Raw genomic sequence first — 24,541 nt, 5'->3', positions numbered from 1 at the left:
CAAGACAGATATTTTTGAATGAAACCAATAAGATATTTAATCACAAAAAAGACCACTAACGATACAAACATATGAACTAAAAGAAAGATAAAACATACTACAGATAGACAGATGAAAATAATGATGAATGACCTATGTGCAGAATAAGCTTTAATGAAAGAAACAGAGATGGATACATAGGATTAATCTTGTTTCTGATAGATAACAATTAGTTGGAACATGCTTATGATGTCACATCTTACTTTTACTTTAATGTAAATGTAGTATCTTAACATGTTTGATCAATTCTTTGTTGTTCCCCAAGAAATAAATTCATGGTTATGCTAAAATAAAAAATCAAGGTACTCCCAGAGGAAAGATTACTTAATTTTTTTATAATGTGACATAATGTAATTAAGGTACAATGCTAGAGAAGAAAATATAATCAAGCATTCCTCTATAGGGCTTAGGTAGGTTTGTTTCTATACATAGATCGGAGTGCCTTTTATTAGGTCTCTTAATTTACTTTACATTGAGATAAATTAATGATATCACTAATACATCACTTTTAGAAGAAAGACGTCTCCATTTCAATGTTTTATGTGGCTTGCTTTTTTGAAGATGACATGCAACTTGAATAAGAAAGGCCTAGTTAGTCTTTTATTCATTGCATTTACACTAAGCACTCTGAAGACAGAAAAATAATGAAGCATGGAATCAGGTTCTTGACGTCTCCATTCAGCAGACTCTGGTGCTATAGTTTAGCCTGACTGCCCCTTGTCTCTTGCAGAAACAATACATCTTTCATTCATATTATGTTATGTATGAGAATGGTAAAATGGATAGTAAGACAAAAAGAATGACTTAAGTGTTTGCGCATAATAGCTTTCAGCAGTGATCCCTTACTTTGATAAACACAACTAGAGACAGAAAATTACCACAATACTTTGAACTAGCAGTAATAGGCTCTAACAATAAATTAGATTATTTAACATAAAATTCCTATTATTTTCATTGGCATCATAGACTGCAACTTAAACTGACTCCAAATTCTGAAAGATATTTAAACCCCAGGGTATTTCATGAATGGTACCATCCACTCTCAAGTAGATTTATGTAAATCTATATATTGTTAGCCAAATAGTATGCAAAGAATTTACGAATATATCCATAGTCAGATACTATGTTTTGAACAAAATAATTTGACTAGGGGAACTATGAAAGGGCTGCCATGTGTGTCAGTGAGAGTGTGGTCTTTGGGGATGTATGAACATGTGTGCGTACGGCTAGGATAAGTGTGTATGGATGACTGAGAGATTCTATTGTATGTACTTGTGGCAACAGACATACCTTACACCATATGTGGCACCATTATATGTATAACACAAATGGGCAAAATATAAAGTGCAGAAAAATACTCAGCAAAAATGTTCAGAATTTGGAAAAATTTTCTGCTCTTTTAATTTTTCCCACTTAAAATAATGGATGTATTTTTTACTTATAAATATGGCACTGTGTCGAGAAAATTAAAATTAAGAGAAAATGTGTTTATATGGATTACATAAAACATATCATTTACATTTTCTCCCATTTCCAAGTGTCATTTACAAACACCGAGCATCTTGCTCCCAGTGGCCTGTAGACATGGTGCCATATTTATTACACAAAAATACATTTGTTTAAATGGGAGAAATTTTAAGTTAAGAAACATGCTTAATTCACAGTGAAGAAAGACATTAAGACTTCATAGAAAAACATTTTTCACTGAAACTTTTTCCCATTTGAAAACAATTACTAATTTTCAGTTATAAATATGACACAGTGTCTACTGGCCACTGGGAGCAAAAGGCCTGCTGCTTGTAAATGTGACTCTTTGAAATGGAGAAAATTCAAATGAAGAGTCAATCATTAAGGTAACTTTTCATTTTAATGTTGTCCAATTTAAAAGTATTCTGAAACACTTTTGTTCTCACACTCCAATATTGAGTCTACAAGGACTTTAAGAGTTAAATACTTAAGTTCTTCACCTCTGTGCCCCAGCCTGGCCTATAAATCTGACTGAGCACTGCTGATTATCAGGCTCTGCTATTTACATCAACACACACACAACACAGGGTTCATCCTGCCTACTGTAACATTAATTCACACCAAAGAAAGGAAGGAGTATTCAAAAACGATCTATTGTCTAATTGAGAGCTGCTCAATATTCTACAAAGGGAGGGCCCCTTGTGTTTAAATACTGCCCTCACACACTAGATAGTGTCATGCTTCATCATAGGGCGAGCTATTTGCAGCCTGATGATACTAATAAAAGTAAACACAGCCTTCCTTTAACTTTAAAAGAAAAATGTGACCCTTTGCTTATTTAAGAATCAAATCAAGGCTGTGAACTACTCTGAAGGTGTCTGAGAACTACTGGTAGCACACAATGGACTGGTTGGAGACACCTGGTCTGTATAAATCAATCAATCAACTCCAATTTGTAGAGCGCAGCCTGTCACCAACAAGGGTATCCAAACACTGTGTTCTTGCTGGACATGTTGAATTCGTTCATCAACAAAATCCCATCACAGCAGATTTCTCAGTTTTTGACTCCGTGGTAAGTGGGATTTATTAAACTGTTAACAGGTTTCACCCCTATTTTGTCATTTGAGGGCCACATCAGGACTGGCTCAAGGATTTAAAGGCTGAAGCTCACAACATTACCAAAGGGAGAGAAGATAGGATAGATAGAATCCATGAACTCATGTGCATTGGTAATGTAGTTCAGTTCTAATACAGAACCTGTAGATGCCTGGACCAGGGGACATCATTATCCTGGGCGAAGCCTCGGTGTGAGAGGAGAAAAACTGCCCTCTAAATGCGACAGGACTGTGCGTACCCCCATGTGTATGTGCGCATCAACAGCACAAGGCACAGATCTTGCTGTTGCAGACCCTATGGAGGCTCGTGGACGGTTCTCCGCCATAGCATGTGCTGGAGTGCTCAAGCAGATGGTTCCCACTACATGTGTGTGAATTGTTCAAAATTGTGATAGAATGTTAGACATGTGTTTGATAATTATCAAGGGCGACATCACCTGTGGATAATACAGGACATTAATATCAGTCAATAAGGAACAAGCATCCTCGTTGATAAAGAGCTAATACATCGAAAATCGATTATGTACTCAGATAATTGGGTCAACCATCGAAGAATGCTGATATTTAAAGTCATTGTTAACATTGACTTCACTTTACGTGGGATATCTTGTGTCAAAATTCTGCATACATAATAATATGGATGCACAGTGATGAATAATGTTGCTCAATAAGAGAGGTAGCCTATGTAACGTATACCTTACTAGCCTATGCATGTCGTTGGGCTAAAGACTGAATTGTTTTCTAGAATTGGTGACAAGCAGAGGCTTTGAAAGGTAAATGTTGTCTTTTATACTCACAGATCTTCCCTGTACAGCAACTCCCGTTTAGCCGCTAACATAAGTGTGAAATGCACAGAGCAGTATATAATAGATTTATGGGCCTGTACTTAAACTCCTCTAATATTTATGCCCTTGTAATATTAAGGAATTAAATTTATTATCACTTTGATTTAAGAAGGAATTTATTCAAATAAAATACCATGAATAATCTGGATGCCTAAAGAATTTAATTATGATCTAATATACATATGGATATATTGCTGGAATGTCAAGTCTGCCTGTGCCAGATGCAGGAGCGCACAGCACTGTCTGTAAAAATAATCAGATCTGGTTGGACTTCCAAGGAGTCCAGCAGTCCTACGGGTTAAACACGGACCTGGAAATCACTATATTGCACTGTGGACTGTGTTACCTTCATCATTAAATCAGGGGTGTCGGGGCGTGGGGTCCCCAACGCGACAACGGGACACATTCATCCCAAGGCCGATGAATATTTGTGAGGGATGGGAAAGTCATGGCCTCTCATCACATTTTGCAGGGGGCCCATCATTTTGCGTTACACCACTGCATTACATATTATGTGCACTACTAGAAATCTCTGTCATCCGTGTGCATCAAAATCGTTTAATGTCTAGAACAAGCCCCAATATAAATCTGAATTAATTATGCAATCCGACCCTTTGTCTTTTCTGTTTTTCCTAAGAGAGAGAGAGTGCGCGCGCTCTGTGTGTTTCCATTATTAGCGTGGCTTTATATGGATCCAGGGTGGCCCTTGTGGTATCACATTTACTGTCAGACAGTGACGCCTTCACATTATTCACAGTTTAGCAACAAGGCAGGTCACTGGAGACAGAAAGGCCTATGAGAAGGAAGGGGGGAATGGGGCACAAGGTACCATCATTATTCCCCAAGCCCCTTGAGCCAAGAAGTTGGGACATCCAGCCACAAGCCCCCGATGGCATATTTTGCTCCCTGTGATGTTACGCCCAGGGTATTTAGTGGGATAGAAACTGGTGGTGCTCTAAAAGGGGCGTGGCAATTTTCTTAAAGGGTTGTGGCCAATGCAAGTAGGGGCGTGGTCTAAATCAAGATAACTAGCATTGTGTGCTTAAGAAAATCATGAAGTCGCATCCAGCAAAGGTTAATAAAATAGGCAAAAAGGTATATTTATTAAGTATAAGCCATAAAATACCAAACACTTTACCAGAGTGGTGGGAGGAGTAGCACCTGAGTCTCAATAGGGCTGTGCCTGCCTGTCACAATGCTGGCTCCACCTCCTGCGGTGCGTCTGATGGCCATGGCCCACACTCACAAAGGAAGAAGAGGTGCACTGGCAGAGTGCACCCATCTGCATGTAGAGTACATGCAGATGGGTCTATTCAGCCTTGTGTTGACTCAGCCAGCCTCCTGGAGCCACCCCCAACCCCTGTCACTCACAAACCAGACAGTCAATACACAACCAGGCAGAGGCACACAGAAAGGTTGAACAGGAAAATAGCCACTTTCTAAAAGTGCTATTTCCAAACTTAGAATTTAAAAACCATCTTCACTAAAGGATGTGTTATTACATTCTGAGTTCAGGGGTGCCAGATTCCATATGTCTATCTTGCTGTTATGGGAAGATATGCAGGTAAACATGTTACACAGCATTCCCCATGTTATCCTATGGGCAAGATAGCCTTTCAATAGTGAAAAACAAAATTGGCAGTATTTCACTATCAAGACATGTTACCCACAGTAACAGCAAACAAAAAACGTGACGTCTGGTCACCCTACCTTTGACATTTGAGGCCCGAAAAAAGAGCCCCCTTTCGAGCCCCTCCAAAAAAACTGGGGTGGCTAGACCCCCACAGATCCCCCCCCTACTTAAAGTCCTGGTTACGGCCAACCTTCAAACGCCTAAGTCTTACACTCAAAGCACTGCACACATAGCAACATGTGTATCTAATTGACAAAAAGGACATCCTGAGTCAACCCCCTGAAGATGGACTATTTGGGTCACCCGCACAAATATAATAATAAGAATAATAAACAAACTGGGTGCAGAGACATGAGAAACAGCCGTGATAAATGTTAGTCTCCCAACATAAGACACCCCCCCCCCCACTCCACTTGATGGCGGCGGGATGTGCTTCCAGGAGCCACAGCCCACTGAAGAATGCTTCCATGGCCCATTCAGCGCTGAAACTGCCCAATATGGCAGCACACCCGACACTAAAGCTAGGTCGCTGCATGCTCTTCCACCTGGCGCCATCGGCATGATAATGCCTCAGACCCCGTTCCAGAAGTGTACCAACCACATCTCACCCCACCCCCCACATGACACGACACTCTTGTAGATTGAAACACGGCCTGCATAAAAATGTAAACTACGCTTTCTCTGAAGTCGACAGTGAGATGTAAAATCAATATTGCCTACCAGAAAAGGCACAGATTAATAAATGAATTAATACATATCTGTCCAAGAACGGAAGCAGAAACAGGATCAATAATTTGCTAATGTGCGGGCCCTAGTTTCAAGGAAATGTACTCCCTTCAGGGTCACTGAAGCTGGATGCCTTACACTCTGTGCTACAGAGCCCACTGAGGAGCGATACCTTACACTCTATGATACATAGCCCATTGACACTGAGGACAGAGAGCCCACTGACACTGAGGAGTGACGCCTTACACTCTATGATACATAGCCCACTGACACTGAGGACAGGGAGCCCACTGACACTGAGGAGTGACGCCTTACACTCTATGATACATAGCCCACTGACACTGAGGACAGAGAGCCCACTGACACTGAGGAGTGACGCCTTACAAACTGTGATACGGAGCCCAGTGACACTGAGGAGCGACGCCTTACACTTTGTGATACAGAGCTCACAGACACTGAGGAGCGACGCCTTACAGTCTGTTATTCGGAGCCCTCTGAAACTGAGGAGTGACACCTTACTGTCTATCATTCAGAGCCCACAGACACTGAGGAGCGACGCCTTACACTCTGTGATACGGAGCCCACTGACACTGAGGTGCAACGCCTTACACTTTGTGATACAGAGCTCACAGACACTGAGGAGCGACGCCTTACAGTCTGTTATTCGGAGCCCACTGAAACTGAGGAGTGACACCTTACTGTCTATCATTCAGAGCCCACAGACACTGAGGAGCAACGCCTTAAACTCTGTGATACGGAGCCCACTAACACTGAGGTGCAACGCCTTACACTTTGTGATACAGAGCCCACTGACACTGAGGAGCGACGCCTTACAGTCTGTTATTTGGAGCCCACAGACACTGAGGAGCGACGCCTTACACTCTGTGATACAGAGCCCACTGACACTGAGGTGCAACGCCTTACACTCTGTGATACAGAGCCCACTGACACTGAGGAGCGACGCCTTACACTCTGTGATACGGAGCCCACTAACACTGAGGAGCGATGCCTTACACTCTGTGATATGGAGCGCACTAACACTGAGGAGCAACGCCTTACACTCTGTGATACGGAGCCCACTGACACTGAGGAGCAACACCTTACAGTCTATTATTTTGAGCCCACAGACACTGAGGAGCGATGCCTTACAGTCTGTTATTCGGAGCCCAGTGACACTGAGGAGCGACACCTTACACTCTGTGATACGGAGTCCACTGACACTGAGGAGAGATGCCTTACAATCTGCTATTCGGAGCCCACTGACACTGAGGAGCGATGCCTTACAATCTGCTATTCGGAGCTCACAGATACTGTGGAGCGCACCTTACTGTCTGTTATTCAGAGCCCACTGTCACTGAGAAACGACGCACAGAGCCCTCTGACAAGAAGGAGCGATGCCTTACAGTCAGTTATTCGGAGCTCACAGACACTGAGGAGCGACGCCTTACTGTGTGTTATTCGGAGCCCACTGACACTGAGGAGCGATGCCTTACACTCTGTGATACAGAGCCCACTGACACTGAGGAGCGATGCCTTACACTCTGTGATACAGAGTCCACTGACACTGAGGAGCAACGCCTTACACTCTGTGATACAGAACCCACTGACACTGAGGAGCGATGCCTTACACTCTGTGATACAGAGCCCACTGACACTGAGGAGCAACGCCTTACAGTCTGTTATTCGGAGCCCACTGAAACTGAGAAGTGACACCTTACTGTCTATCATTCAGAGCCCACAGACACTGAGGAGCGACGCCTTACACTCTGTGATACGGAGCCCACTGACACTGAGGTGCAACGCCTTACACTTTGTGATACAGAGCTCACAGACACTGAGGAGCGACGCCTTACAGTCTGTTATTTGGAGCCCACAGACACTGAGGAGCGACGCCTTACACTCTGTGATCCAGAGCCCACTGACACTGAGGTGCAACGCCTTACACTCTGTGATACAGAGCCCACTGACACTGAGGTGCAACACCTTACACTCTGTGATACAGAGCCCACTGACACTGAGGAGCGACGCCTTACACTCTATGATACAGAGCCCACTGACACTGAGGAGCGACGCCTTGCAGTCTATTATTTTGAGCCCACAGACACTGAGGAGCAACGCCTTACAGTCTGTTATTCGGAGCCCAGTGACACTGAGGAGCGACACCTTACACTCTGTTATTCGGAGCCCTCTGAAACTGAGGAGTGACACCTTACTGTCTATCATTCAGAGCCCACAGACACTGAGGAGCGACGCCTTACACTCTGTGATACGGAGCCCACTGACACTGAGGTGCAACGCCTTACACTTTGTGATACAGAGCTCACAGACACTGAGGAGCGACGCCTTACAGTCTGTTATTCGGAGCCCACTGAAACTGAGGAGTGACACCTTACTGTCTATCATTCAGAGCCCACAGACACTGAGGAGCAACGCCTTAAACTCTGTGATACGGAGCCCACTGACACTGAGGTGCAACGCCTTACACTTTGTGATACAGAGCCCACTGACACTGAGGAGCGACGCCTTACAGTCTGTTATTTGGAGCCCACAGACACTGAGGAGCGACGCCTTACACTCTGTGATACAGAGCCCACTGACACTGAGGTGCAACGCCTTACACTCTGTGATACAGAGCCCACTGACACTGAGGAGCGACGCCTTACACTCTGTGATACGGAGCCCACTAACACTGAGGAGCGATGCCTTACACTCTGTGATATGGAGCGCACTAACACTGAGGAGCAACGCCTTACACTCTGTGATACGGAGCCCACTGACACTGAGGAGCAACTCCTTACAGTCTATTATTTTGAGCCCACAGACACTGAGGAGCGATGCCTTACAGTCTGTTATTCGGAGCCCAGTGACACTGAGGAGCGACACCTTACACTCTGTGATACGGAGTCCACTGACACTGAGGAGCGTTGCCTTACAATCTGCTATTCGGAGCTCACAGATACTGTGGAGCGCACCTTACTGTCTGTTATTCAGAGCCCACTGTCACTGAGAAACGACGCACAGAGCCCTCTGACAAGAAGGAGCGATGCCTTACAGTCAGTTATTCGGAGCTCACAGACACTGAGGAGCGACGCCTTACTGTGTGTTATTCGGAGCCCACTGACACTGAGGAGCGATGCCTTACACTCTGTGATACAGAGCCCACTGACACTGAGGAGCGATGCCTTACACTCTGTGATACAGAGTCCACTGACACTGAGGAGCAACGCCTTACACTCTGTGATACAGAACCCACTGACACTGAGGAGCGATGCCTTACACTCTGTGATACAGAGCCCACTGACACTGAGGAGCAACGCCTTACAGTCTGTTATTCGGAGCCCACTGAAACTGAGAAGTGACACCTTACTGTCTATCATTCAGAGCCCACAGACACTGAGGAGCGACGCCTTACACTCTGTGATACGGAGCCCACTGACACTGAGGTGCAACGCCTTACACTTTGTGATACAGAGCTCACAGACACTGAGGAGCGACGCCTTACAGTCTGTTATTTGGAGCCCACAGACACTGAGGAGCGACCCCTTACACTCTGTGATCCAGAGCCCACTGACACTGAGGTGCAACGCCTTACACTCTGTGATACAGAGCCCACTGACACTGAGGTGCAACGCCTTACACTCTGTGATACAGAGCCCACTGACACTGAGGAGCGATGCCTTACACTCTGTGATACAGAGCCCACTGACACTGAGGAGCGACGCCTTACACTCTATGATACAGAGCCCACTGACACTGAGGAGCGACGCCTTACAGTCTATTATTTTGAGCCCACAGACACTGAGGAGCAACGCCTTACAGTCTGTTATTCGGAGCCCAGTGACACTGAGGAGCGACACCTTACACTCTGTGATACGGAGTCCACTGACACTGAGGAGAGATGCCTTTAATCTGCTATTCGGAGCCCGCTGACACTGAGGAGCGATGCCTTACAATCTGCTATTCGGAGCTCACAGATACTGAGGAGCGCACCTTACTGTCTGTTATTCAGAGCCCACTGTCACTGAGGAACGACGCACAGAGCCCACTGACAAGAAGGAGCGATGCCTTACAGTCAGTTATTCGGAGCTCACAGACACTGAGGAGCGACCCCTTACTGTGTGTTATTCAGAGCCCACTGACACTGAGGAGCGATGCCTTACACTCTGTGATACAGAGCCCACTGACACTGAGGAGCGATGCCTTACACTCTGTGATACAGAGTCCACTGACACTGAGGAGCAACGCCTTACACTCTGTGATACAGAGTCCACTGACACTGAGGAGCAACGCCTTACACTCTGTGATACAGAGCCCACTGACACTGAGGAGCAACGCCTAACAGTCTGTTATTTGGAGCCCTCAGACAGTGAGGAGTGACACCTTACACTCTGTGATAGAGAGCCCACTGACACTGAGGAGCAACGCCTTACAGTCTGTTATTTGGAGCCCTCAGACAGTGAGGAGTGACACCTTGCACTCTGTGATACAGAGCCCACTGAGGAGCGACACCTTACACTCTGTGATACAGAAGCCACTGACACCGAGGAGGAACGCCTTACATTCTGTGATTCGGAGCCCTCCGACAGTGAGGAGTGACACCTTACACTCTGTGATACAGAGCCCACTGACACTGAGGAGGAACGCCTTACATTCTGTGATTTGGAGCCCACTGACACTGAGGAGCAACGCCTTACACTCTGTGATACAGAGCCCACTGACTCTGAGGAGCGATGCCTTACACTCTGTGATACAGAGCCCACTGACACTGAGGAGCGACGCCTTACACTCTGTGATACAGAGCCCACTCACACTGAGGGGCAACGCCTTACAGTCTGTTATTTGGAGCCCTCAGACAGTGAGGAGTGACACCTTACACTCTGTGATACAGAGCCCTTTGACACTGAGGAGCGACACCTTACAGTCTGCCATACAGACCCCATTGGCACTGAGGAGAGACGCCTTACACTCTGTGATACGGAGCCCATTGACACTGGGGAGCAACGCCTTACATTCTGCGGTTCGGAGCCCACTGACACTGAGGAGTGACACCTTACACTCCGTGATACGGAGCCCATTGGCACTTAGGAGAGACGTCTTACACTCTGTCATACGGAGCCCATTGGCACTTAGGAGATACGTCTTACCCTCTGTGATACAGAGCCTACTGACACTAAGGAGCAACATCTAACACTCTGTGATACAGAGCCCATTGGCACTGAGGAGAGACGCCTTACACTCTGTGATACGGAGCCCATTGACACTGGGGAGCAACGCCTTACATTCTGCGGTTCGGAGCCCACTGACACTGAGGAGTGACACCTTACACTCCGTTATACGGAGCCCATTGGCACTGAGGAGAGACGCCTTACATTCTGTGGTTCGGTGCCCACTGATACTGAGGAGTGATGCTTTACACTTGGTGATACGGAGCCCATTGGCACTGAGGAGAGACGCCTTACACTCTGTGATACGGAGCCCATTGACACTGAGGAGCGACACCTTACACTCTGTGATACAGAGCCCACTGACACTGAGGAGCGATGCCTTACAGTCTGTGATACAGAGCCCACTGACACTGAGGAGCGATGCCTTACACTCTGTGATACAGAGCCCACTGACACTGAGGAGCGATGCCTTACACTCTGTGATACAGAGCCCACTGACACTGAGGAGCAAACGCCTTACACTCTGTGATACGGAGCGCACTAACACTGAGGAGCAATGCCTTACAGTCTGTTATTCGGAGCCCTCCGACAGTGAGGAGTGACACCTTACACTCTGTGATACAGAAGCCACTGACACCGAGGAGGAACGCCTTACAATCTGTGATTCGGAGCCCTCCGACAGTGAGGAGTGACACCTTACACTCTGTGATACAGAGCCCACTGACACTGAGGAGGAACGCCTTACATTCTGTGATTTGGAGCCCACTGACACTGAGGAGTGACATCTTACACTTTGTGATACAGAGCCCACTGACAGTGAGGAGCACTGCCTTACAGTCTGTGATTCAAAGCCCATTAACACTGAGGAGCGACGCCTTACACCCTGTAATACAGAGCCCTCAGACCCAGGATAAGGAGCCCGCGACACTGAGGAGCGACACCTTACACTCTATGATACAGAGCCCACTGACACTGAGGAGTAACACCTTACACTCTTTGATACAGAGCCCACTGAGGAGTGACACCTTACACTCTGTGATAAAGAACAAATTGACACTGAGGATTGATACCTTACGCTCTGTGATGCCAAAACCCGGTCTCCATGAGGAGTGATCTTTTCTTTTTCTTTCTTTTTCAGAGTTTTATATAGTAGAAACTTGACCCGAAGGTATCGGGTGTCAGAGCGCTTTACATGAGCACCAGTTTTGCTACAGACATACACATTCATTTTTTGTTAGGCACAGGGAGATAAAGTGATTTGCCCAGAATCACAGAATGTGGAGCATCGTTGCCGAGACTCGAACCCGGTTCCCCAGATTTGAGGTTGACGCCCTAGCCATTAGACTAAATCCTCTCACTTATCCTTACACTCAAAAATTCTGAGCCCAGTATCATTGATGAGGAGTGATGCCTCCTCTATCACTGAGTAATGATGCCTTATACTAATTGGTAATGACCACAGTGTCACTGAGGAATAAAGTCTAACACTCAGCGATACATAGCCCAGTGTCACTGAGAATTGACGTCATACACTTAAGGATAAAGAGCCCAAAGACAGTGAGGAGTGATGCTTTAGCACTGATTGATGCAGAGCCCACTCTCACTGAGAAGTGAAGCCTTTTACACAGAGCTGATTGTTACTGAGAAGTAACACCATACTGTCAGTGATGCAGAGCACAGTGACACTAATAAGTAATATCTCACACTCTGTGATACAGAGCCACTGCCACTGAGGAGTGATGCCTTAGACTCAGCGATACAGTGTCACTAAGAAGCAATACCTTAAACTCTGTGATACAGAGCCCACTGTCACTGAGGAGTGATGCATTACCCTCAGCAATACAGAGCCCAGAGTCACTAAGAAGCAACACCTTACACTCCGTGATAACGAGCCCACTGTCACTGTACGTTGAGTCAGTGACAGATGTTTGAGGCCAATGTTGTCCAATCTTTCCAGGAGGTCGGAGGAGTTGATGTCGGTGGAGTCATCCAGGTGGAAGTTGAGGCCTTCCTGGGGGACGTAGTGTGTGGATTCAATGGCAGGTTGGGTTATGAATTCAGCTAAGCCATCGATGAGGCTGGTTTATGGTCCTGGCAGTCTGTATGCGAGGGTGTCTTTAATTGTGGTTTTGTCATCTGTGTGTAGCCGAAAGTTCATGTGTTCCATCACCGGCATGATTTTGTCATTGGTGATGGTGCAGATGATTGATTCCTTGTGTATGATGGCGATGCCACCTCTGAGTCTGTTGGTGCGATCACTGTGTTTTATCTTGTAGCCGACGGGGGTTGCTGTGGTGATGTCAGGGGCCAATACGGTGGTGAGCCAGGTCTCTTTGATCAATGGCACATCCGGGGCAAAGATGGAGATAGTGCCCGAAAATGTCCAAAATGAATAAAATTAATAAAACGACCCAAAAGTGATCGAGGGACCATTCATGGAACCAATGACGAGATTACCCAGAGAATGGGTGAGATCGCCAGCAGCCCGCGGTGCAGGGGCGTGATAACGACCACGCGGTCAGGGAGAACCACGTGACTGTTGCAGCTGTGGAGAGGGAACGGCCCAGTGGACCAAAAGTCAAGGGCTGCTCACTGTTTATTAATTTACTATACATTAACAATCGCTTATACATGACACCCAAGCCATTCTTATAGCTTTGGGGGCCTTGAATAGTACGAATTGCCCCTTTTAGTAGTTGTGTTGGTACTGGAACTGGCGGAAATGGCAGGGGCCATGGATGGTGCATGCTGCTATGTCCTCCTGACGAGGACCCTGGGACGTATTGTTTTACAAATTAACCACAGCCTTACACTAAATGCTAGTGAGTACAGTGTCACTGAAGAGTAAAGTCTTACACTCTGTGATACAGATACCAGTGTCAGTGGAGAGTATAAGCCTAGGAGCCCAGTGTCATTGAGAAGTGATGCGATGCCATCTAGCCCGGTGTCATAGAAAAGTGATATCTTGCCCTTAGAGATACAGAGCCCAATGGCACTGAGGAGTGATGCTTCACACTCAGTGACATCGAGCTGAGTGTCACTGAGGAGTGATGACATACACTGAACCAGAGCCAATGACAGAGAGAATTGATGCCTTCCTCTCATTGATACAGAGCCCACTCTTACTGAGGAATGCTGCCTTACATATAGCCCAGTCACTAAGGTGTGATACCGAACACTCAGTGACAGAGAGCCCAATGACACTGAGGAGTGATGCTTCACACTCAGTGACATCGAGCCGAGTGTCACTGAGGAGTAATGCTTCACACTCAGTGACATCGAGCTGAGTGTCACTGAGGAGTGATGACTTACACTGAACCAGAGCCAATGACAGAGAGAATTGATGCCTTCCTCTCATTTATACAGAGCCCACTCTTACTGAGGAATGCTGCCTTACATATAGCCCAGTCACTAAGGTGTGATACCGAACACTCAGTGACAGAGAGCCCAATGACACTGAGGAGTGATGCTTCACACTCAGTGACATCGAGCCGAGTGTCACTAAGGAGTGATGCCTCACATTCAGAGCTACAGAATCGACTGTCACAGAGAGTGTTGTTTTACACTCAGTGACGCAGCGCCTACTGTCACTGAGAAGTGCTTTCTGAGAGTGCACTGAAGAGCGATGTCTTACACCCAATGATCTAAACCCCAGTAACACTGAGGAGAGATGTCTCGTGTTCAGTGGAACAAAAACAGGTGTCGCAGAGGAGTGTTCCCTTACACTCAGTTATACAGAACCCACTGTCACTGAGGAGTGCTGCCTTACACTCAGTGATAGAGAGCCCAGTGTCACTGAGAAGTGATATCTTACACACTCAGTGATAGAGAGCCCAGTGTCACTGAGAAGTGATATCTTACACTCTCTGTGATAGAGAGCCCAGTGTCACTGAGAAGTGATATCTTAGACACTCAGTGATAGAGAGCCCAGTGTCACCGAGAAGTGATATCTTAGACACTCAGTGATAGAGAGCCCAGTGTCACTGAGAAGTGATATCTTACACACTCTGATAGAGAGCTCAGTGTCACTGAGGAGTGATATCTTACACACTCTGCTAGAGAGCTCAGTGTCACTGAGGAGTGATACCGTACTTCAGTGATACAGAACCAAATGTTGCCGAGGAGTGTTGTCTTAAACTCAATGATACAGGCCACACTGTCACTGAGAAGTGATGCCTTACAGGGAGCGGAGTGTCACTGAAGAGCTATGTCTTGCACTTATTGATACAGATCCCAGTGACAATGAGGAGTAACTTACACTCAGTGATACAGAGTCTAGTGTCACTGAAAAGAGATGCCTTATGATCTGTGATACAGAGCCGCCTCCATGAGCCGTGATGCCTTGCACTAGTAGATAAGGAGCTCAGTGTCACTGAGTTGCAATGCCTCCAGTGTCACTGGTAATGATGCCTTACACTAGTTGGTAATGAGCAAAGTGTCACTGAGAAATACATTTTACATTATTTTGACATTCAGTGAAACAGAGCCCCCAGTTCGTGAGGGGTGCAATTACCCTGACAAATAATGCAACGCTCATAGAAGTGGGGCCGCAGAGAAGTGCCCCTCTACACTTAGTGATGCAGAGATCATTGACACTGAGGATTGATGCCTCCCACTCAGTGATAGAGAGCAGAATATCACTGAGGACTGATGCATCACACTCAATGATGCAGAGCCCAGCCACACCAAAGAAGGATGCCTCACACTTAGTGACACAGGGCTGAGCTTCACTCAGGGGTGCGGCCTTACATGAGGTGACACACTCTCACTGACGAGTGATGCCTTACATAAATCCAAGTGTCACTCAAGCATGAGTGATGCATTACACTCAGTGACACATAGCCGGGAATTACAGGAGAGTGTTCCCTTACACTTAGTGACACAGAGTCCACTCTCACTGAGGAGTGACGCCTTACATATGTCCAAGTGTCACTGAGGCGTGAGTGAGGCTTTACAGTCAGCGACACATAGCCAGGAATTACAGGGGAGTGTTCCCTTACACTCAGTGACACAGAGTCCACTCTCACTGAGGAGTGACGCCTTACATATGTCCAAGTGTCACTCAAGCGTGAGTGATGCATTACACTCAGTGACACATAGCCGGGAATTACAGGGGAGTATTCCCTTACGCTCAGTGACACAGAGTCCACTCTCACTGAGGAGTGACGCCTTACACATATCCAAGTGCCACTGAGGCGCGAGTGATGCATCGCACTCAGTGACACAGAGTCCACTCTCACTGAGGAGTGACGCCTTACATATGTCCAAGTGTCACTCAAGCGTGAGTGATGCATTACACTCAGTGACACATAGCCGGAAATTACAGGGGAGTGTTCCCTTACACTCAGTGACACAGAGTCCACTCTCACTGAGGAGTGACGCCTTACATATGTCCAAGTGTCACTCAAGCGTGAGTGATGCATTACACTCAGTGACACATAGCCGGGAATTACAGGGGAGTGTTCCCTTACGCTCAGTGACACAGAGTCCACTCTCACTGAGGAGGGACGCCTTACATATATCCAAGTGTCACTCAAGCGTGAGTGATGCATTACAGTCAGTGACAGATAGCCGGGAATGACAGGGTAGTGTTCCCTTACACTTAGTGACACTGAGTCCACTCTCACTGAGGAGTGACGCCCTACACATATCCAAGTGTCACTGAGGCGCAAGTGATGCATCGCACTCAGGGATGAAGAGCCGAGTGTCACTGGGGAGTGTTTTCAATGCAGTCTCCTGGAGTAACCACTCAAATAAGTAGATTGTTTCGCTGTTTTGCTTCTGGTGATCTGGCGTGGGCCGCGAACACGCGATCTGGATGAGTGTGTTAATAATAACATCAACTATGACCATGCAGACCGTGAAGGCGCTGACTGGGTTGGCTCCTTGCGCATTAACGATGATGGTTATTATTAACTAACCTAGTGGGAGCTCGAAGACGCGTTTCATTAATGTGTTGACAAGTAAATGGGGGCGGCCATTGCTGGCAGAGGAGCCAAGGAGATGCAAAGAGCTGCAGCAAGGACTGTGTTGTCAGAAGCTTCTGACGATTATCATAATTGTGCCACACACCACTCCTCAGTTCAGGCTGGGCTGGGGAGCAGGGTCAAGACTGACTTGCATATGGCTGGGTCTGAACTGGGAGGGCGAAGAGAGCAAAAGAACGATGGATTTAACCCAGATCTCTTGACTGGGGTGAGTGTTTGATCTATTTAGCATTCCGTCCATCATTTGCTGCTGCAGCACGTACCACAACACAAAGTCACATAGATAAGAAAATACAACCCACCATATCATAATTGAGGGTAGAATATGAGAATCCAGTAAGGCACGCCATGTGGTAACATATGGGCCTCCAAACTAACCTTAAAATAGCACAGCATGACACCACATGCATTATAAGACAAAATAACTTAACACAACGCAACAGAAACATAACATAAAGCTATCAGCTCACATAGAAGCATGTCCATTACACTCACAGAGGCACCTGGTGAATGTACCTCTCTAAAGACTGCAGCTGACCCGATGAGACAGGCGCACTGCCACTTGAGGGACAGCAGGGGACTGTCCCTCTCAGAGAACAACTGACGGAGACATACAGATACCCATAAAGACAGCTGAGAGCTATGCTTCTGAGAGACCGCCTGAAACAGAGAGGCAGCCTGTCACATCTGAAGCGGAGAACTGTACTCTCAGAGAGTGACTGACGGGGAGAGGGGGAGAGAGAGAGAGAGAGAGAGAGAGAGAGAGAGAGAGAGAGAGAGAGAGAGAGAGAGAGAGAGAGAGAGAGGAAAGGGGAGAGAACGGGAGAGAGGGGGAGAGAGAGAGAGAGAGAGAGAGAGAGAGAGTGAGAGTGACTGACACAGCGAGAGAGAGAGAGAGAGAGAGAGAGAGAGAGGAAAGGGGAGAGAGAGAGAGAGAGAGAGAGAGAGAGAGAGAGAGAGAGAGAGAGAGAGAGAGAGAGAGAGAGAGAGGAAAGGGGAGAGAACGGGAGAGAGGGGGAGAGAGAGAGAGAGAGAGAGAGAGAGTGAGAGTGACTGACACAGCGAGAGAGAGAGAGAGAGAGAGAGAGAGAGAGGAAAGGGGAGAGAACGGGAGAGAGGGGGAGATATCCTGCCACATTTAAAGACTGCTGGTAGCTGCATCTCTCAAATTAGACCAGCTGATGAAGGAAGAGACATTCTGGTGCCTTCAAATACCGCTGGTAACAGGGGCTGCTGCCATCAATGTGTATCGCGAGCCCCATTGATGCACACAGAGAGACATACTGAGTACTGTAAGAGCAACGATACTTCACAGCCGAGACCCCTGGATGTACACAGCAGCGCGAGCTGCCGTCGCAGAGACTGTCGGCAGTCTATGGACGGCGGCCCACTGATGCGAGAGACAGCTGACATCAATGTCTTACATGGGCCCCCAACCGGCCGACAGCTAGTATTAACGTGTGTTGCGAGAGAGCAACTGATGCACACAGAGAGACATACCGAGGGCCATGGAGGACATCTGACATCCGAGACCTGCCGTGCACACACCAGCTGGTGTCTGGGGACCGTTGGCAGCTGCACCCCAAGGAACCGCGACCCACTGATGCGAGAGACACACAACGCCACCCAGAGACAGCTCACATAAATACCTCATGAGGCACCAACTGAGAGACAGCTGGTAAGAAAATGGACCACATAGAGCCCGAGTGATGCCTTAAAAGAGTCTCCGAGAGACAGCTTGGACGGATGAGAGGCACGGACTGTCACCCGAGAGACAGAGGGTGCCCTCGCCGCCCCTCACCCATCGCCTCAGACACACTGTTGCCCCTCACTCTTACCTCTCGGTGCCCCTCGGGTGCCCTTGACAGGCCAGCCCAGGCACAGACCCTTCCCGTGATGCACTGAGGGGCGCGGGCGGGGGTATCCCCGGAGCACAACCCCCCTACTGCGGTGTGTGGTGGCTTTAGGGGCAGAAAGCAGGGGCTCCTGACTGGCTCCGTGTCTGAGCCCAGAATACAGCAGCGGCACCGAGGACTGCAGGCAAACACCCCCCTCGCCCCCTCCACGCTTGTCACCCCCACCCTCCCCCCTCCGTCCGCCCACCTCCTTCTGCTGGTCTCCATGACAACAAGAGGATACTCGCTGCCTGCAACCAGCTAGCAGCACAGCCCCCCATCCCGAGTCCCAGGCACACATGCAAAAATACACCCTGCTGGGCTCTTGCCAAAAATTGCAATAAATGAAAAATGCCTGGAAAAGGGGGGGGGGGGGGGCAGGGTTACTCACCCCGACCTTCGAGACCAGAGAGAGGCCATGCGCAGAGGGGGTGCACTGCGGACATCCACTGAACCCAGCTGTTATTGCTCCCCACTCCTCACCTGCAGGAGCACTACATCCCAGCACTGAGATCCTTACCATGACCGAGCTCTGCCACAGCATGTCAGTCTTGACTCAGGGAGGTGGCAGTTGACGGCGTCTTTCTCCCCTTTCAGAGCGCCGCCCACACATACTCCTGCCCGTCATGCCACTTGCAGACTCACTCACACCCATCCATTCACAAGCGTGCGCGTGCACACCCACCATTCAAAAGCATCTACACCTGCACCGACTCATTATTAGCGTGCACACATAAATACACATACAGTCATACATGCACACTCACGCACCCAACATTCAACGAGCAGGGCCGTGAAGGTGACCCTCTGTGGCAGGAAGAAGAAGCACAAAGGCCTCAGAAGTTCATGGATGTTTCTGGGAGGGGAGGGACTTGCAAAACATCACACTGCCTCCTCTTATTGGCTGGCACTGACATGGGTCAGCCAATGAGAGGCGCCATTCCCTAACTTGTTACAGAGTGGAGTGTGGCCACTATGTGATGAGGCGCCATTGATGGACAGTCAGCTCTGGGCACTTTAGGGAATAACCAGAAGCTCGCGTGAAGGACTATATCAGGGACACTCCTCCTCATGATGAGGGGGAGGTCCTCGCAGGACTTCGCTGTGCGCATGAGGTCACTGCCCACAGGTCTGTAAATTCTTCAGCCAAGCAAAAGCATGTAGAGCACCTGGCTGCCTGACCCTGATTTAATGACCTTTGCTGAGCCTGACAGACATCCTCATGCTTTGGTAAAGGGAGGTGGGGCAGAGCCCCAACACCCATAATAACAGGCCACCTTTGTGATGGGCGAAGTCTTATTAAAAGCCTATCTACTGACCCTACTGTTTTTGGTGTCTTCAAGCTACACTGAAGATGAGTCTATTACGCTTATGGATTCTTACAAGTTTCTTAAGATGCTGATAGGGTTGGTGCAAGTGGCATCCATTTTTCAAAGAGTGCTAATGTTTTGTTGGGTGACATGGTGGGAATAACACACTTCCAGAATGGCCATCATCGGGCAAGTCTTGGAAAGAGCACAACTATTGTGTGCATCAAGTTTTGAATTGGCTGGGGAAAGCTGGTTAACACCGAGGGCTGAGAAATGTGAGTATGGCCATGAGGACATTTCTTATCCAGGTAATACTATTTCAGGAAATGGAGTGAAACCAAAGTAAGATTTGGTGGACACCATCTGCAATCTCAAGGCACCTATGAGTAAGGATGAAGTGTCATTCCTAGCTATGGTTGAAGTTCAGAGCCGATCTCATTATTGTATAGGAAGGGTTCAGTTGTATGAGAAGGGGTCCGTTTATGGACAGAGCATGGAGGCGGATCAGGAATTCAATGTGATCTAAGGGGATTTGGTGAAAGCACCTGGAGCACTCATTTCTCCAATAACGGAGTGTTCGCGTGTCCCTTTTAATGCACATCGATCCTGACTGGAAGCATCTCCTGCTGCTCCAATCCTGGGGCCCTCGCACAGCTCTTCAAAGGCACCTTAATCCCTTCACTTCCCTCAAAGCTGCAGACACTACATTTGTGGGATCTGAAGTGCTGGTTCATAGACTGAGAAGCGCTTCGGATTATGGCAGCTCTTGTTTTTATCCCTCTTAATTAATATCGACGCTGTAGAGATTAAATTCCAATTCAACAAAATCTACAACATTTCTGCCTTAGTGAAGTTCCACCAGACTCCGCTATATCCTCGTCCATGCACTGACCGGCCTCTCTCTCACTTCTTCCTGGTTTCAGCTGTCTTTTCAGAGCTGTCACATCACCCTCAGTGGGCAGCACTCCCAGCAGCTCTCCAGTGACGTAGCTAGACCTTTTGCCCCTGCTTTGCCAGCGGCGGCTGCGGGTTAAAAGCCTGAGGAAGGGTGCTGAACATTGCTGCATTTGTTTGCCACACCACGACAACCGCAGGAAAGAGCCTGGGCCGCTGCCCCCAAAACTCAAGCCGCCCAGTGCGGACTGCCCCCACCCCACCTTGCTACGCCACTGCAGCTCTCTGAACAGATGCAATAACCTCATCTCTCCGGAAAACTCCCAAAATCACACAACGCAGTGGAGCAGGCACAATAAGGCCACATTTTATGGGCAGCCATAATCCCCAGTCTCCTTGCAAATAGTAATATGCCCATAGATCCCCCTGACATAGATGCAAACCCACATGTCCTTGAAATGGATAAAATAACATCACATCTCCCTAAAACTCATAAAGTAACACACCTGATATTGATAAATAACAGAGCTCCAGGAAACTGAAATGATTGCCAGTGATGTGATTGATCTGTAGATGATAACTTTAACCTTCTCCAGTGCAGGCAAGGCACACACATCTTCTCCCTGAGGAGTGGGCAGTAGAGCACCGTCATGCTCACAGTGAGCCACCAGCCCACCAGCACAAGGCCTGAATCGCAGCCATAGAACCAGCATTGAGCATTCACTTGCACCCTGGATTTCCTATTGAGTAAAATGTTGTGTTTAAATTTACCTTCTTTTTCAGAAAGACTTTCTCAGACCACTACCAAAATCACTTTCAATGACAAATTTAATCACCCAGCAACTGACAGCCACATTTATTTTTTAATAAATTAAAAAACAAAACAAGGCCTAGCTACATTAAGCCTGGAAGCTCAGGTTTTAGAAACAGCTGGCAGTAGGAGGCAGAATGATGCGTTTATCGTTTCTGCTCTCAGAAATAATCTTCATTCCATAAAACTGAAGCAAATAGCACCTTGGACTACTGAAGGTGGATGGTAACTTAAGGTTAAATATAGAAAACTAGTAAAAAAAAATGGCAGTAGAACATGAACAACTGCACACACTTAATAACACAGCCTGTTACCATCTCTAAGGCACCTGCAAAAAAGTAATCCAATGTTTTCTTTTTGCTGTGTAAAATATGTGACAACATAGACTGTAAAATAAGTGACAACACAGAAGAATTACAAAAACCAGAGCATGATAAAAGAAAAACAAGTATAATAAAGAAGTATTCCTCACAAATGATAATATTACACAGATGGCATGCAACTGGATGTTCACAAAGACAATTGAAACAAAAAAAAACTTCAGTTGCCTCAGAGCCGTTGATCAATGGATGACATGAAACCATCTCAAAATGAATGCATCGAAAACTGAAATACTCTGATGTGGTGATTGGAAACATCATGGCCCACTCTGTGCTTGGCCTGATGATCTGGAACCACTTCCTACTACAGTATCAAAGGAAGTAAGAAACCTTGGAATCACCACAGACTCCAAGCTATCAATGATCACCCAAGTGGATAAGTTAGCAAGAACTAGTTTCATTACTATGGCAATTTGCAATGCATCTTCCCCCACTTAGGATTTCCACAAAAGGTAAAGGCTACTATTGCTTGTGTACTGTCTATACTTACTTACGCCAACGGCCTCTGCCATGGATCATCTTTATAAACTATGAAAAGACTACAACAAAATCAGAACTCTGCTGCCAGACTGCTCCTAAGTGTCAACCCACAAGCCCACATCTCCCCTGCCTTGAGGGCCCTACATTAATTATTAGTAGCCGGAATGTCTACCTTTAAGCTGCTTCATATTACCCACAAAGCAATACATGGAACAGGGCCACTTTTCATCAGGAATACAATCACCAAACATATACAACAAAGGAACCTTCCCGCCAGATTGGCACCTCACCTCAAACCCCAGCATACAAGAAGAAAACAACATGGGTAGTACATCTTTCTCTGTTCAAGCAGCCAAACTATGCAATTCATTGCTCCCAAACATAAGATCCATGGATAACTATCTTCTCTTCCGAACACTACTCAAGTGTTGGCTATTTCCTACATGACAACCATACTGTACAGCATATACCTGTGCATGCAAACATGTTCAAATTTATTATATGTATGTATTCATATATGTGCATTTCTTTGTTGAAATATGTATACTACTTATGGATTAAAAAAAATATAGATATTTTTTATTTTATTTTATTTATTTATTTTTTTATTTTTTTTTTATTTAGAATTTTTTTTATTGGCATACAAAAAAAAAATATATAGATATTCTTATAGGTCTGCTTAACAAATGTATGTATTACTTATGGTTATAGATAAGTACATATACATATATACATAATGCTTAGCACGTATATAGGTTACTACAGTTTACATATAAGTTGTTTAATTATATGCTTGTGGGTAACTTTTATTTTATTGATCACAGTGTGTGATAAGTTATACGAGTTAATTATTCATATGCTTCTGGGTCTCTGCTTTTATTTTATTTATCTACTACAATGTGTAAATACGATCATAACACTAGTGTCGGTAAGTGCTTCACTATTGAAAAAAATAAATAAAAAGAAATAAACAAATTTAAAAAATGCAATTTCCTAAAATAAAATAAAAAATGCTAAATATAATTTCCAAAATAAAACATACAAAATAATAGAAATACATAAATAAATTTGCTTTATGTACAGCAACACTTGAAAGGCTGAATTTCTAACTATTTATCCATGCATGCACATATGTGACTTTATATAATACAACTTTATAGTTCTTTATTATTTTCCTTGTACATGTATACTTTTCTATGTAGTTATGTATCTACATATTTTTTATCTTTACACCTAATCGTATTCCACTCTCAGGCTCATCCCAAACCTCATTGTACTACTATGATCTCCCTAATTACTCTTTCTAGACTTTTTCCTACTCTATCCCTCATTTGACTCATCCCAAACCTCATTGTACTACTATGATCTCCCAAATACAACTTTCTAGACTCTTCCCTTCTCTATCTCTCCTTTATCCTGTTCAATCCAAGTAAATGACTACATGTCTACCACACAAATGAACAATTTATATTTCCAAATACTAATCCACCATTAAGCCATGTTGGATTCCGGAGTAGCATGCTACTCACTAAAAAGCACTTCAGCACCACTTCAGGGGTAGTATGCCCTATATAAATACAATTACAACTAAAATTAATAAGCAAATGTGATTGCCCAAATGACAAAATATTTCCTGAAGGAGACCTGGCAGATGCCTAATTTAGGTTCCATCTTTATTTTGATTCACATCATGGTTGAGCAAGAGTACATCTGATGTTACACATGCCCCCTAAGGTTGCAGTGTGCCCTCCGCGACTTGACTCAAACCAGTAACTGGCAAAAATCAATTGGTTT

At 46.2% G+C, this 24,541-nt stretch overlaps 1 protein-coding gene across 3 annotated transcripts in view; it reads right to left on the bottom strand.

Annotated features, from left to right (window-relative positions):
- PACSIN1 (protein kinase C and casein kinase substrate in neurons 1) overlaps positions 1-24,541 on the bottom strand; it is a 388,443-nt gene that overhangs the window by 297,142 nt on the left and 66,760 nt on the right. Inside the window, exon 1 of one of the 3 annotated variants that reach the window (XM_078644264.1) lies at positions 18,816-18,948. The exons of the other annotated variants lie outside the window; for them this stretch is intronic. The gene's annotated coding sequence lies outside the window, so the exon portion shown is untranslated. Of the gene's footprint in view, positions 1-18,815; positions 18,949-24,541 lie in introns of those variants that run through there. 3 annotated transcript variants of the gene reach the window in all.

This window comes from Lissotriton helveticus, chromosome 5_1 (assembly GCF_964261635.1).
Source record: "Lissotriton helveticus chromosome 5_1, aLisHel1.1, whole genome shotgun sequence".
NCBI lineage: Eukaryota > Metazoa > Chordata > Amphibia > Caudata > Salamandridae > Lissotriton > Lissotriton helveticus.
Note: the sequence above shows the minus strand (reverse complement) of the source record. Positions and strands in the feature narration are given on the sequence as shown.